This window comes from Lissotriton vulgaris, chromosome 2_2, assembly GCF_964263255.1.
Source record: "Lissotriton vulgaris chromosome 2_2, aLisVul1.2, whole genome shotgun sequence".
NCBI lineage: Eukaryota > Metazoa > Chordata > Amphibia > Caudata > Salamandridae > Lissotriton > Lissotriton vulgaris.
Genome location: NC_141688.1, coordinates 157,403,572 through 157,420,411, shown reverse-complemented (window position 1 = coordinate 157,420,411; position 16,840 = coordinate 157,403,572). Strand labels below are relative to the sequence as shown.

Genomic DNA, 16,840 nt, shown 5'->3' with positions numbered 1-16,840 from the left:
TGGTAAACTGAGACATCTTGTTGTGTCCTTCAGGTCAGTCTCAAGGAGAATGAAAGCTAGTCTTCTGTTACGGTACATGAGAAATGCAAAGTTTTAATGTATAAAAGCTGTGCCGTGAGCGAGAACAGTTTGCATAATGAGAATAAAAACTGTAGTTATTTCAGTTCTTCGGTTGTTAATAACTATTATTCTTCACATAAAGTAAAATATAAAAAGAAAAATTCTACAGTGCGATGCATGCCTTACCCTAATCTACCTTTTTGCGTAGTACAACCGAGGTGCTGACCTCTGGGCTGGGTGAAGAGACACTGGAGAGCTAGGCTGGGCTGGGACACAGATTGCCACTGTGCCATGCTCGGCGTTACACCCGTTTAGCTGTAAGTTTGACAGTCAAGGCCTCTGGCCGCCCTAAGTCCCGAACATATTCACTTCAACTTCAATACAGTGTCCAGTGTCTGTCTCCGCACTGCACGAGATGAAGATGCTCCCCTCCTGGCGTCATATATGCACATGCGCAGAAGACAACTGCACGCTGAAAGTGCGTGCCGTGACGCAGCTGGTTCTACTATCCGTGACTGAAGCCTAGAACTGTTCGAGCTGAATGAAAAAAGTTATTTTTCCAAATGATCAGCCTAAATCATTTAAGCAACTAAGTTTCAAAATAATGAACTGTTGTGTATTGAAAAGCAGGGCACGATTCCTAAATAAAAGTACTAGGGGTACTAACCTAGTTAATCAGAATACAAGTGACATCACGGCGCGTGACATCACGGCGCGAAACGATGCGGCGCATGGCGGCGCGTGACATCACCGCATGTGACATCTCAGGAAGTGGCATCATAAGAAGTGACATCAGTTCACACTTTTGTAAGTACACATAAATACAGCGTTGCTTTTTGTCAGCGCTTAAATTATTTCAACGCCTCCTCAGCGGTAGTAAGCACTATGTAAATTATATTTATTGTGTGTAAATACAGGGAAAGACCAACACATCTGACATTCTTACAGTGCATGCATATCTTGTAAACAGGGAATGAACAAAGTGAAAAGCTGCCTCTCTTAAGTATGTGTGAAGTGCTAACCTTTATTTCCCCTCTGCTACATTTGGTTCTAGGTGTGAGGCTCCTGACTGCTTCCAGCCTGGAGACTCTAACAAAAGGAGGCCTGATTACCTCTCAGATTCTGCTCTTGTATGGGCCCAGCAGGAGTCTGAACTAAGAAAGCTCCATCCCGTCCCTGCCTGTACGTTGTTATGGATCGAAAGTAGACAACAACGTGCAGGCACTGCTGAATATGTCCTGGTGTTTGAAAATCACACCGGGACGATTTCAGCATACTTTTCAGTGGGGCCCAACTTCTTGGCAGGGTAGACGGCGTCCACCCTGTGAAAATAGTGGGAAGACGCCGTCCACCTGCGAGTACCCCAGACTGGTGCCATGGGAATCAGGGATAGTGAGCAAAAGTGCCAGGGGTCGCAATGGGTGGCCTAGAACTCGCTATTCGACCTCCAATTCATCTCCATGGTTTCCAGTATGTGGGAGAAACCGAGAGAAGCAGAGACAACTAGAGTGAGTTGTGCGCGAGAGGACAGGCGACTATGGAAAATCTGGAAGTACAACTTACCCATGATGGGGCTCTCTCCTGCAGATTTAGATCGAGGTGTGGGTAGGAAAGGAGCCCTGAAACACAAAGACAGCAACAAATATGATATATAGTGAAGTTATAATGGTTATTTAGTTGTGTAATTCTTGTTGATGGCATGTTCCCATTTAAAAATATAAAGTGCAAGAGTTTATACAGTTGTTGCTTTCCCCTCCTTGTCATCAGAGGGATTCCAAAGACCAGGACAAAGAAATAACAGTGGTTCCTGGGTTGATCCCCTGTGACATAAGTTGCTGAAAAGGATTAGCAGTTTGGGGGGGGGAGGAGGAGTACGGGGAGAGGGTTACCCCCAATCTCCCCATCCTAAGGAGTTTAGAAAGCCAACTAGAGAGCTTAGGCAATAGCTTTTCCAACACTGAGGCTCTTGGGGGCAGATTGGTGGGGTTTACCTCAATTCTAGTTACAACAACACATAAAAATTCATATGTTATCTTGATTTTATTTTCTTGAAAGCAAGCGTATTGCCTAAATTCAAATTTAGGCAATGAGCTTGCTTTTAAGAAAATAAAATCAAGATAACATATACATTTTTATGTTTTTTTGTAACTATATGTGAAGTCTTAACTGTAATGTCTGAGATGGTCATAAAATTGATACTTGTAAATTGATACTTGTATAGAGCACTACTCACCCGCAAGGGTCTCAAGGCGCTTGTACGAATACCGCTGTGGAACCCGTCCTGGCTTTCCCTGTGAGGCGTCCACTCCTGGGCACCCCCAGGGTGAAGGCCAGGCATCCTTAGCGTTGTGGGGGCCGTTGTGGAGATTAAGCAAGCTATTGCCCAGAGTTGCAGAGTGGGACTCTATGATTAGAATAGGCACCGAGGCGAGAATTATCAGGTCCGTGGAATTTTGAGCCCAAGACCCGCCGAGGCGGGGAATTGAATCCTGGTCCCGGGCTAGACCTCTGCATCAGGGCCTGCCGCTCTAACCATTGAGCCACACTTCTCCACCATTGAGCCACACTTCTCCACCCATTGAGCCACACATCTCCACATGAATATAGTATAGCTTGAATTGAGTAACACAGAAAGGAATCTTTTTTATTTACTACTTGTATTACCCAGTCCTTTCTGTTTTTTTGGGAAGCTTTCTCTTTTTGGAGATTACCTCAATTCTAGCCTCCAGGAATGAAGCAGAAAACTCAATAGATACCAGAGAGATAATTTTCAGTGAATGCAGTGATTCTTGGTCCATCTTGACATCAGCTACACTTTTCCATCCCTGGGACACCTTAAGCCTATCTGCTCCCCTGGAGGTTTTTGGACTTGGCCCTTTTTGCATGGTCAACCCAGAACCTATTGCCATCCTCCTGTATTTTTCTGACCTGTTAGTGATTTTATGACTCTGAGCACTTTATCACTGCTGATCAGTGCTACAGTGCATGTGCTCTCTATTATAAACTTGGTAAGATTGGTCTACACCTGTTAGGCATATTTAATTTACTTATCAGTCCCTTGTACAGTAGTGTCCCATATACCCAGGACCAGTAAATGAAATGCTACCAGTGGGCTTGCAGCGCTGCTTGCACCACCCACCAAAGTAGCCTTTCAAACCTGTCTCAGACCTCTGTCACTGAAGGGCCTGCGCGCGTCGTTTTTACTGCTGCTGTGACGTGGCAAATGAAGTGGTTGCCATGCCTCTAACTCACCTTTTACTATGCATCAGTCACACTTAAGGTAGGCCCTAGCTAGCCCAGTGCACAGGGTGCGTTGTAGGTAAAAGATAGGACATGTGCCTTAACTGTGTGGCATGTCCGGGTAGTGACTAAAACCTATTTGGTTTCTCACTGCTGTGAGGCTGCCCATTCATAGGGATGCAGTGGGGATTACCTGATATGTGCTTCAGTGGTAATTCCAGATCTGAGACAAGTAGCGTGATCACGTTTAGTATGTTTGGAATAGTAGTGCTAAATCCTGCGGGTAGTGACTAAAACCTATTTGGTTTCTCACTGCTGTGAGGCTGCCCATTCATAGGGATGCAGTGGGGATTACCTGATATGTGCTTCAGTGGTAATTCCAGATCTGAGACAAGTAGCGTGATCACGTATGGTATGTTTGGAATAGTAGTGCTAAATCCTGCTTATAGGTGTTTTAGAAATGCCACTTTTAGAAGTGGGCATTTCTGTGTGCTATGTGTCTTTGTGACTGCTTGATGTGTATTGACTGTCTGGTTCTGACTGACAGGAGAGAGGGGACGTACATTCACTCCAGTCAGTTCCTGGGAGGGGGTGGGTGGAGGTGTGTCTTGCCCTGCCGGGGTGACTTAGCGCTAGGCTGAATTGACCTTGGCTGAATTTAGAGTAGCGGGAGGGCATTCCCCTGGTACCTGAATAGGCCTGTTCTGCATTTGGAATGGTGGGACGAGTTGCACCTGAATAGGGCTGTGCCTGCCTTCCACAATGATGGCTTCGCCCCCTGTGGTGTGTCTAGGGCCAAGGCTTACACTAACAATGGAGGTTGTTGTGTGCTGTCAATGATATTTTTAAAGTGCCACAAGAACTGGTTTGGACTGGGCTCATAGCCCTGGACCAGGGGAGAACAAAGACATATGGACTATAAATATTGGGGCTGTGACCCCATGTCTGTTGAACTGGAACTGAACTGAAACACTGCGTGGACTGCAGTGTGCCAGGAGGAACCGACCTGCCACCTGCTGGGTGGCTGAAAGGACTTTCACTCTGCTGAGTGACCCTGTGTTCTGGTCGGCTTGTGCCCAGCTCTGCCCTGCGTGATTTTGGACTCAGCGCGTAGTGAGCGCTGGATTTTCACCCTGCAAGTTCTCTGTTTCTTGTCTCCATGGTGGAGAAAGACTGAGCGCATTATCTTTATTGCCCCCCTAATCAAGCGCGTGCTGAGCGCTCTACTTCTGATACCCTGAAGTGTCTGGGGGGGCATTGTGCCCGGAGCACCGCGTTTGAGCGCTACCGGTGAGGAGGGTGACGACGTGGCCATGAGCGAGGTATGACTCCAGAGAGAGCCAAGGATTCCCGCTCGCATCCTACAGTGAGGAGAGTCCAGCAAGGAAAATTGTGCTCACCTCTCCCAGCCATCTTGAAAGTTGCTGCTTGAGCAACAGTCGTCTCGTTGCAGACCCTACTACCTTGTTCGGCTCCCACTTGAGGCAGCACTGCATTGGAAGCTGCCGAGGGAGCCAGGAAGAGAAGAGCTCCTTCCCGTGGTGGGAGGGGCCAGAGTCCGCCTGCAGCAGTCTTGTGACGTCGGAAGCCCATTGAGAGCTCCAGATCCTGAGTGCCCCGGCGCAGGGAGGAGTCGGGCGACTCGCCCGGAGTGTGGGTCAGTCTGTGCATTACGGCACGACCTGCGAGAGGCTGCGTGAAGTGCTGAGTCAGCAACACTTTATGTGCTAGCTATAGCAGCTCCCCCTTGTGGTAGCGCCCAGCTGCATTGACGGACCAGGCAACACAGGCCATACTGAGGGGACCCTATGAGGTAAACCCTTTCCGACATGCACCTACTGGGTGGCATTGTTGTGGTTTTGGGCGCTCTGGGTAAAACTTGACGGAGGCCCCCGATTCCTGGAAGAGGATGGAACCTCCTCGACTGTACAGCACTCCTTAATAGAGACACAAGAGGGAGGTGTCCTATCGACAATAAGGAGGTGGTAGTGAATGTTATTCCTTCTGAGTAAATGGTGACAACTGCATTATTAAAGCCTGATGCTCACGTGATTGGGGTTACATTGTCTGGGCTGTGCCCTATGTGTTCAGTCATGGTGATCTGCCTATGCCTAAAGTGGGCATGAAATGCTTAGGATACGTGCACTGTGGCTGATTGGGTTTATGCATAATGTTTTATGCTTAGCACAAATACTACCAGTAGTTACTGGTCGCCCTAAATGTGATATGTTATGACAGTTGCCCGATTGGCCTAGTGATTTATGTAATCCCTGTGAAGTCTTGACAAGCGCCTGGTGGCACAGTGTAATATATGTGAATGTGTTCGAATGTGTTTTTACAGATAATTCAAAGTATATTTTAATATAACCTTGTGTGGAGTTTCTTTTGTGGTGTGCCTAGTGTGTCGCTGCTGTGTGAGTGTGTTGCGCAAACGCTTTACACATTGCCTATGGAATAGGCCTGACTGCTCTGCCACTCTAGCAAAACGGTGAGCAGGGGTTATTTTCAGCGTGTAACTCCTTAGCCCTGACTAGAGTCGTGGGTTTTGCCTGGCTTGGGTGCCTACCCTAGTCAACCAGAAACCCCATTTCTAGCAGAGGTCAACTGGGGTAACAGTCACACACTCATGTATTCCCTAAGGTCTCAGATAGCCATGGTATGTAGGGTTTAGATGAAAATGTGCTTCTTTAGCATAGTTTGTATGTTAGCAGTGTAAACAAATGCTGGGACCCATGCAATTCACACCATCTACATTCAGTTCGTAGGTATCTAAAGTGTTCAGAAAAGCCCTGGATTTGGGTGCAGGCTGAACCTGGTTCCATAGACTCCAGTATTTCTCCATGGAAAGTGAGAGGTACAAGTTTTGCATTTGTGGGGCATTCTTTCCAGTCTGCCACAACCTTCATAGAAGAGATAATAAATTAGGATTTTTAGGCATATTTGGTGTGTTTACATGTCATTACTCCCTATCTGCTTCACAATGGAGTAGAAAGGCTTAGGGTGTCCTGAAGATGGGAATGTGCAGCTGAACCCCTATCAAACTAGGATATTTCAAAAATTAGATGAAGTGGAATCCAGATATTACCACCACATCTTTTACACATATGAGGACCCTGCAATTATCACGCTACACTATAACCATTACTCTGCACATCCTGGGAACTCTTTTTACTTAATATTGAATGAAATATTTTTCTATAGGTTTCTTGACTGTTTGCCACTTATAATTTGGCATAATGTTTCACAAAGGAATCTGGCTTTCTTTATTCTTCTCCACAAAACTGCGATCTATGATAAGAATGATCACTTGGTGCGGTTTCCTTCTACGCCATTTGACACTGCATGAGATACAATAAATATGAACTACTTTTCATTAGAGAAGATTTGTGATTTCATCAATTCCCACGTGTCAGCTGTGTTAGATATGGGATTCCTGGTTGACTGTGGTATGCACTCAGGCCAGGCAGGAACCACCACTCTAGTTAGGGTAAGCTAAGTATACACTAAAAGATAACTTGTACTCACTTCTAGTAGTTTAGCACAGATTAGTTAGTCTTATCTAAAGATAAAATGTGTAAAGTATTTGTGCAACACACTCCCACAGTAATGCAATAAATACACCACAAAAAGACTCCACACAGGTTTATGAAAAGAGATTATTATATTCTGAACAAAACAAGACCAAAAGCATCAAAAATCCTATGTATAGAAGTTGAGATATTGAATTTCAATCGACTATATGCAATACCACGCTTAGAAGGAAGTAGCACTAAAAGGATTACAATAGGTCGCGCTGGACCAAGTAAAACTTTGGCTGACCATGTGGAAGTGCAGGCTGGCTACAGGACCGCACAGGGCCAAGTGAATAAATTACATTTTCTGGTCGCAACAGCTAAATGCATAGATGTCAAGACCCGCAGGTTTAGGATGCGTTTATCTTCTGCACGTGGTAAAGATGGTGCATCTGTTCCAAAGACGGGTGCTGGAGTCGAGAGACATCCAGCGATTCTGCCATACAGTCAAAGGGATGTGTGAATCTCACCCAGCAGCAGCAGCCGCGATATGCTGTACAATGCATCGATCTCAGGAGTCGTAGTGCTTTTTCCAATGCAATGCGCCAATTCTACCATCGCACCCAGGTAGAGTTACCGGTTCTGCTACGCACAGAAAGGAGATGCTTTCAAATCTGTGTTGCGTGTATCAGGACCACGGCCAGTAAGCCAGGCACAGGAGCAGTGGTCGAGGCTTTGATATTCCTGAGTCTCAAGCAACAGGAGGCAAGCCAACAAGTCCTTACAACATGCTTGAAGAGAAGGTTTCCTACAGCAAAGTCAGAGAGCAGCAGGGCAACCGGTCAGAAGTCCAATTGAGTCATTTTAGCAGCACATCAGTTCTTCTGGAAGAGCTTCAGTTACAAGTCCATTAGTGCCTGATTTTAGGGGGTCAGAGAGCCAGTACTTATTCCCAAAAGTATTTTTGATGTTATTGTGACCTCAAAGCAGTTCCCTGAAGTACACAAGTATCCCTTTTAACCCAATCCTGTCTGCCAGCCTATCTGTGGAGGGTAAATCAGTGCCTTGTGTCAGGACAGAATAATACCTATTGAAGTGTACGTATCAGCCCCTACCTTACCTCCTGCCCAGGAAGACCCATCGTAATTCAGATGACTGTAGAAGCCCTTAAGTTTCCAGTGCTTGTGGCTGTTCAAGAGGGAATGCACAAAGTGTAGCTGTAACCCACCCCAGACATGTATTGGAGAGAGGCTGTCATACACATAGAGCAGTAAATGAAGAAAAATGTCCACTTTCTAAAAGTAGCATTTCTAGACTAGTACTGTTAAAGGCCACTTCACCGGCAAGGAGAGTTTATCATCATCATTCCAAAGATATAAAACATGAAAAAGCCACTCATATATGATTAGGAATTACAGCTAAAAAGTGTATTAAGGAATTCCGAATACTAACCTATGAGAGGAGAAGGCCTCACAGTAGTGAAAAACAAAATAGGCTGTTTGTCACTATCAGGCATTCAAAACATAAAAGTACATGTCCCATCTTTCACTTGTACCCTGCCCTTAGGGCTACATAGGGCCTACTTTAAGGGTGTTGTATATGTATAACAGGGGAGTTTAAGGCTCTGCAAGTAGTTTTAAATGGCAAGTCGAGGTGGCAGTAAACTGCACACACCGGCACTGCAGTAGCAGGCCTAAAACAGGTCTGAAAGATTACTTCCATGGGTGGAACAATCAGTGCTGTAGCCCACTAGTAGCATATTAGCTTACAGGCCCTGGACATATGGTATACCATTTTACAAGAGACTTACAAGTAAATTAAATATGACAAATCATGACTACACCAATTATACACATGTTTTATGGGAGAAGCACATGCGCTTTAGCATTGGTCAGCATCGGTAAAGTGTTCAGAGTTCTAAAGCCAACAATAGGAGATGAGAAAAAGACGAATAAAAAGGCAGAAGGTTGGGGTGACCCTTCAGAAAGGACAATTTTCCCACAGACTGTGTTTGCATTGCTCATATATTCTAAGTAGGAACCCATCACTTACAGTATCACTGAATTTCCATCCGTAACAAGAATGTGTACTTTAATGTTGGTCTATAGCCTGCTGCTCTCAATACATTCTAGGTCAGCACTACCTCAAGTGCAATTACCTGTTGTTAAAATAACTAGAAAAAGAATTGCAGAGTTACTTTTTTGTCCAAGACTGGTTTGCACAGGGGCTTATCTCCACGGCTCGCGTCAAATTCAAGGCCTTGGTCCTAGCTTTCAGAGCCCTCAATGGAAAATGCCCCAAATGCCTCAGACACAGACTAAAACCAGTACAATCCTGTCTTAATCTCAGGTCTAACCATCTTCGCCTTTTACTCACCCCCAGATTCCGCCTTGTTAGAAAGGGCGGCAGAGCCTTTACAATGGTAGTATCAAAACTATGGAACTCCCTTCCCGTTAGCCTCCGTCTCATTGACATCGAATCTCAATTCAGGGGCAAACTTAGGACTCTCCTGTTTGCAGGCTGTTAAATCTCTTCTCCCCCTGGATCCGCATTCCTGAGCATTTATCAGCATTTATTAAGCACACAGCTACCCCAGTTGGGGGTAGCTGTGTGCTTAATAAATGTCAATAATAATAATAATATTAGTGAGTAGCATAACTGGATGTCAAACATTCATGTGTTTCATCTTCAACAATATCTTAATCCCTATGAACTGCTAATACAGTGTTGAATATGTTCAGTTGAATGCACACAATCTATTTTTTAAGTATCTCAGCAGATGCTTTGAGATTTTTGTTATCCTGGAACTGGTACACCAGCTTAGGTTATGTACCCCTAGGCTGAACAGAGGTGTCATGGGTGAGGCTGCCTTCTCCCCACCCCCTTCCTTGGGGCTCTGCACCCTCCCAACTGGAGGGCTACCCTCAGAAGATAAACCGGTAGGGGTACTGCCAGCAGTCACCCCTGCCCCCAGGTCAGGGGGGACACCCTGAACCTGGTCCTCCAACCCAGGATCTGTATCCTTAGGCTGGACCTATGCCTGGCAATTCAGGACTTCCGGGGGAGTACAACAACCCCCCCCCCCCAAAAAAAAACACACTCATCATGAGTTGTGCGAGTCTGCCTGGTGCAGGTCTCCAGCCTCCTGTCTACCTGACAAGAGTATGAAGACCTCCCCAAACCAGAAGAGTGGCCTCACCAGGGTCAGTTCTGTGGTGCTCTGACCTCTGAGCTGTCAACCCCTGACCCACTTGTCCTTCCATGGGGAGTGGGGTCCCCCCTCACCCTTTTCTCTTGACTCATGCAGCCTCCCAACTGGAGTAGTGTTGCCAGACACCAAAGCTAGAAGGATGCTGGTTACTGCCGTCTCCTCCACTCAACTGGCAACCTGGGATCTCACACAGGGGTGGCCTCCTGTGTTCAGACTAAGTCCCCCTCCTGATATTCACTCATGCAGCCAACTAGGCCCTGGGACTGGATTTCGGGCACCTTGGGACTTAGCCCACTCCCATTCCTTCTCCTCTGAGACAGGACCTGGGACCCTACACCCCTCCCACTACACTAGGACCTATCTGGGCTACCACAAACGTCCTCTCCCCTACTTGGTTAGGAAAAACCTGAGCCACCCCGCTTCACATCCGCAAGGAAGATAACTATGCCAGATTTAGAAAGAACTTGAAGACCTGGCTCTTCCACAAATAATTCCTGTCACTTTTCAATTTTCTTCCACTTGTTCCGATCTGTCATCGGCGCCGGGAAACACTTTTTGGGTAGCTGAGCGCCATACAAGTTTAAAAAATAAATAAATAAATAAATAAATAAGGATCACTCCCAAAAGCTTCTTCAGACCCACTGGAATCCATCAAAAGGTATTCCTCCAGTGCCAGCTCCCTGGAGTCAGAGAACTTACACTCCCCCGGATGTTGGCACAGCTCTGGAAAACAGGGACTTAAAATATGCTCTCTAACAACGGAATCACACACCCCCGCACAAGTGTTGACCAAGCTACTCTCTGCCTCCCCATCCAGTGCCTCACACAAGTAACTCACATCACCCTCCTGAGACTGGCAAGACAGTGTCTGGCTGTTTCTGTCACTCACCCACACTCTTCTGGATTGTCTCCATAATCACATACCAAGGTTTCCACCATGAGGGCACCCCTCTCCCTGCAACTCTCATCTAGAGTCAGTAGAGTATCCCTTCCACCACTAAGAATATGAACCCCTGTGCCAGTTCCCCAATCCACCTCAGGGACACTGTGCACCACTGGAGCTACCTCATAAACCTAAACCCCCTGGTGTATGTTAACCCCCTCCTTCAAGTCAGGCGCCACATCTCTGAGTGTGTGTACTTCTCCCTCACACTAGACACTGTATTTTTGCTGCCACCATCTGAGCTGGACTCCACCCTTATTGCTTCCAACTCCATTTCCACTTGCTTTATCTGGAGCCTAATAACCTCTAACTCATGATCCCTGGCCCTCTGCCTGTCCAACAGCTCTTCTGGGGACAAACCTCTATGAGTGCCCCTACTGCCTGCTCTAGAGGACATCTTGCCCCAAGGTTGTGACAAGATGGTTACGAGTTAGCAAAAGCTCCCAAGAGCAAAAAAGCAAAAGGAAAAAAAAGTATGTGGTTGCGTAGGGGTCTGCACTAAACTAGTGATATACATAAATCATTGTGGTTCAAGTACAGATACAACTTCAATCCCATCGCTGCCACCAGTGTTAAAAATGGGGGTCCATAGTTGGCAGAGGTAGGTACTTTTGTCCAAATAGGGACCCTTGCTTCTAGTCAGGCTAAGGAGGATACTCTCTTTAGATAACCTCTGCTCACCCCCTGGGTAGCTTGGCACGAGCAGACAGATTTATCCCACAGGCAATGTGTAAACTGTTTGTACTCAAAACACACAGTAATACAGTGAAAACACCACAAATGGACAGCACACCAGTTTAGGAGAAATACAATGTCTTTATCTAAACTCAACAAGACCAAAACAACAAAAATCCATCATACAAGTATTAAGAATATGACTTTTAAAGGCTTCAAACAACTTGGTCCATAGAAAACTATGAATGCGTGATTTCTCACAAAGCACCTGTAGTTGTGACAAAATTCACAAGGCCAAAATGATGCAGAGATGGGAAGCATCGAGGAGGTGAAGTGACAGTTCTGCTGCATGCAGGAGAAGCGATGCATGTGCCGGTCTGGAGGGGGAAGTGATGCGTCAACTCCAAGATGATTCTGGTCCACGGATGGTGCATTGGGAAAAGTGGCCGCATTGGTACGATGCGTGGAAATCCGGGATGCATCGGCGGTAGATGCGACGGCAGCGAGCGGCCCTGCCTTGGTTTCTTTAGCCGCGATCCCTCAATGTGTCAGTACTTGCAGCTGCGACAGGCGCTGCATCGGTTTTGGCAGTCGCCCCTTGATGCGTGGCAATTCTTCTCGCACTGCAGTGCAGCATTGGGATAACTGCCACATGAAGAGCGATGCTAGGAAATCTCCTCCCACTAATCTAAATTCACCCAGGGTCTATTCAGCCCTGTTCTGAGTCATCCAGGAAGGGTCAGGCACACCTCAACCCCCCAGTGGCTGTCTAGAGTGAATGCACATCCCCAGCCCTTGTCACTCCAAAGCCAGGCGGCCAATATACAAACAGGCAGAAGCACACAGAATGGTTAAACAAGAAAAGGCCTACTTTCTAAAAGTGGTATTTTCAGACACATAATTAAAAAAAAACATCTTTACTAAAAGATGTGTTATTGAATTCTGAGTTCAGAGAGCCTAAACTTTACTTCTTTATCTTGTCATAATGGGAAGTTATGCTTGTAAGATGTTACAAATCATTCCCCATTCTATCCTATGAGCAATAGTGAAAAACGAAATTGGCAGTATTTCACTATCAAGATATGTCAAACACACCAGTACATGTCCTACCTTTCACGTACACTGCACACTGCCCATGGGGGTCCATGAGCTACTAATGTAGGCACTTTTACAACAACTATTAGCCTTTAACAAAATCATATTCAACACTCTGAACCCTACAGTATGGTATATTTGTATCACATTACTATGGGGAGCATGAGTAGTGAAACAACTGATAGAAATAAAAACAATACTCCCTCTATAAATATGTCAGGACTGTCTGCTGAATAATGCATCCATTGTAAAGATCAATGCCATGTAAGCTGAAAGTCCCAGGTGTCAATTTCTGGTGGCCACCCTCTATCTGCTATTCTTCTGGGGTAAATCCAATCAGTAAGGTTAAATTGGGAAACATTATTAACATCTGCTATCAATGTGAAAGACCAGAAAAATGGTAGATTGCATTATACAGTTGCATTAATTAATTATAGTTAGTGGTATTCAGCAAGTTAACTACCATGCCCATATATGGTGAAAGTATGACGTTACAACGCATACATTTACAATGCATGCCTTTACAACACAGTTTTTACATAACAACATCCTTTACAACCAATACATTTACATCGAATACCACTACAACAATTTTTTTAAACTACACTTACAACGCATTCCATTACATCTCATCATACCTTTAAAACGCATAGCATTACAACGCATACCATTACTTTGCATTTAAGGTAAGTGTTGGATAGTGTAGGGGTATAAATTACTATTCTAATTCCAGGGGGTGCAACAGTAGGGTAAGTTTTGGATAGTGCAAGGGTGAAAATTACTATTCTAACTCCGGGGGTGTAACAGTAGGTTAAGTGTTGGATAGTGTAGGGGTAAACATTACTATTCTAACTCCAGGGGGTGCAACAGTAGGGTAAGTGTTAGATAGTGTAGAGTTACTATGCGTTGTAATGGTATGTATTGTATTGACGTGCGATGTAATGCCTGCGTTGTAGTGACATGCGATGTAGTGTCTTGTGCTGTTGTGACATGCAATGTAATGGATGCGTTGTAGCGACATGTGTTGTAAAGGATGTTGCGATGTAATGCCTGCGTTGTAAATGTAGTGCGATTTAATGGTTGCGTTGTATAGGTTGTTTCCCTAGAAAGGCATGCAAACTATTGCCTCTGCCCAGAGGACGTCATGATATTCCTGTGACCTGTAATTTCCAAGTTATTTCTGCTTTGGGATACATTATCACAGACACAATAGAGTGACAGAATGTTGATAAATATCAGTCTTATAAACAGATAGGGTTACTCAAGGATCATACAATGCAAGATTAAAAACCCCACGAGGCTTCAAGTAGCAGAGGAGGACTGTGTCAGACTGCTAAGGGGCGACAGTTAAATTCCTCCCTTAGCTTGCCACTCAACAGGCAGGTCTGTGTCTTGACCCTGTTCGGACGACCCTTGGAAAAGTTTCCAATGCTGCCCCAAGTCACTCAGGCCATCTCTAGAAGAGGCCAAAAACAAGTTGAGTGGTGCTGCTGACAGCTGGCATGGATTTGTTACTACTCACAGCATGTAAGTAATAGTTAACTATAAGTTGTACTTTTTTTTACGGCACAGGTAGGGAAGTAATACAGGTAGTAGGATCTAATACAGGGTACCTCCTCTCCACGATCACCAATCTGTAGCAAATACATCTTTGCTAGTGATCTCAATATCTTAGTACTGAAACTGACTTATTTCAGGCAGTTTGTTCCTATTCATACATGTATTAACATGTTGGGATCTGTAGTCAATTAATCTAATTGAACCACCATACTTGAAAGCAATGATGTTTAATGCAAAGTCTAGCACTATCATAGTTGTGTCCTCATTACCTGCAGTAATAACCCTGCAAGCAGAGAAGTGCAGCTTTGGCATGGGCTAAAGGAAAGAGGTAATACCTGTAAAGGAGTTAGCAGTCCAGTAGCTGGGGTGGGCGGAGCTAGGTTGGCAGAGGGGAAGAGGTGGGGACAGGACAGGAAGGGGTTAGTTAGAGTAGGGACAGGGACCTGATAAGACATAGTGAATAAAGCTCCAGTTGATACTTAAGATATGTGTCTGTGTTCATTGTAGCTGGATGCTACAACTGGCGACGAGGGTGGGATACAGTCAAGCCCACTGCCTGCTGAAAGTTAAAGAGACGCCCTGTCCCCGGCAGCCTCAAGAAAGAAAGCGCCGCCGAGAATTACAAGCCGCTGATGCCCCAGGAGAAGAGGCCAGCCGCAGATTACCTGCCCCCTTTGTGAGGGAGCCGTGAGGAGCTGTATATCCGAGCGCTGACAGGCTCGAAGAAGAGAGAAGCGGAGCGCGCCGACACGCGACCCCGCCAGAAGCGTGAGCATTAATAGTGCAGAGATCGGGAGCCTAATCCGACTCTGCTGCATGTCCCAACAGTGAAAGAAAGTGCCCCAGCGTTGAGGACAACGTCCGCCCGACCGCCCAGCGAGAGCGATCAAGCGCCGGTTAGGCATGGGCGGAAAATCCGTTCCGCTCGCGGATTTTGCGGATTTTCGGGAAATCCGCAATCCGCGAGATTTGCGAATTTCCCGCAAAATCCGCAAATCCGCGAGCAGCGGATTTTGCTCGCACTGCTCGCACTGTTCGCGTGAGTTCGCGCCCCGCGAATAAGTGCAAAATTGCAGAAATACGATCTTAGCAAAACTGAAAGTAACTACTTACCAGGTTCAAAAGTTCAGGCTCATCATTAGTAGCCATTTCCTGGAGTGCTTCCTGAGGGGCCCCTCCAGAGTTCAGTTGCCAGTTGAAACTATTATGTGACCCTGCTCTGAACCTCAGAATAGTTACACATATGCCACAAAGGTCCTGAATTACAGCTAAGGGAGACAAGCAGGAGCCAGGCTGGAAGTTAAAATCCATTAATCAGCCCCTAATTCATTATTGTCAGTTGGGGCAGGGCAGGTGTTGTAACTAATTTTGCAACAATGAAAGCACTTAGCAAGTGCAAAAGATCACTAATCAGGGCGCACTAAGGAAGCAGGTGCCAGCTAAAAAAATATTCTGTGACACATGAATCAGCCCCAAATTAATTCAGGTCACTTGAGGCAGGGAAGGTGTGCTTTGCTTTGCCGAAAATAATGTACACTGGACAACCAGAGGGTGTGGTGATGAAACAGAGGGTGGCATGGGTGGGCCAGAGGGTGGCATGAGTAGTCAGAGAGTGGCAGTGGTGACAGAGAGTGGCAGTGATGAAGAAGAGTGTCCCAAACAGGCTGGACACGTAGAAACAACAAGTTCGCGAAACTTGCGACCCAACAGGTAAGTTCGCAATTTGCGAAAGTGTACAAAACCCTCGCGAACTGGCAGAAACACGGGCGAACACAAAAAAAAAATCCGCAAATTCGCGGGAATTCGCGGATTTTGCGGATTGCGAATCCGCAAATCCGCAAAATTCGCGAACGCGAGATCCGCAAAATTCGCTCATGCTTAGCGCCGGTAAACCCGAGCCTGGGACCCGCCGTCGGTGAAATCCTCACGCGGGATGCGTGTAAGTCGGCAGGCCGCCGCGAAAGAAAAGCGGGAACGTGCTGAGCAAGGCGGGAGCCCACCCCAACCTCACCTGGTAGCTGCGGTGGCCAGAGTAAAGTGAGCCCTGATGTGTGCTGCCTCCGAAGACGCCGGCCGGTGAGTCCAGAGTGAGCTAGCTGTGCATGGACTGAGAGAGAAAGCCTCGTGCACCGGTGCTGGAGGCGGCCATCTTTAAGTCAGGCGCTCGTCAGGACAGACCCCTTGACTGTCATAGGGCGGCCATCTTGGAGTCAGGCAACAGCAAAAGTGAACAAGCATTGGCAAAAAGTGAACAAGCATTGGCAAAAAAGTGAACAAGCATTGGCAAAAAAGTGAACAAGCATTGGCAAAAGTGAACAAGCATTGGCAAAAAGTGAACAAGCATTGGCAAAGTGAACAAACATTGGCAAAAGTGAACAAGCCTTGGCAAAAGTAAACAAGCATTGGCAAAAGTGAACATGCATTGGCAAAAGTAAACAAGCATTGGCAAAGTGAACAAACATTGGCAAAAGTGAACAAGCATTGGCAAAAAAAAAAAAACAAACAAAGAAACAAAGCATTGACACAGACGAAGGCCACAACAAG

The 16,840-nt window shown here is 46.1% G+C and overlaps 1 protein-coding gene across 1 annotated transcript in view; it reads left to right on the top strand.

Moving 5' to 3' along the window:
• Positions 1–16,840, top strand: part of ANO3 (anoctamin 3) — a 1,465,374-nt gene that overhangs the window by 1,035,100 nt on the left and 413,434 nt on the right. The window lies entirely within an intron of this gene.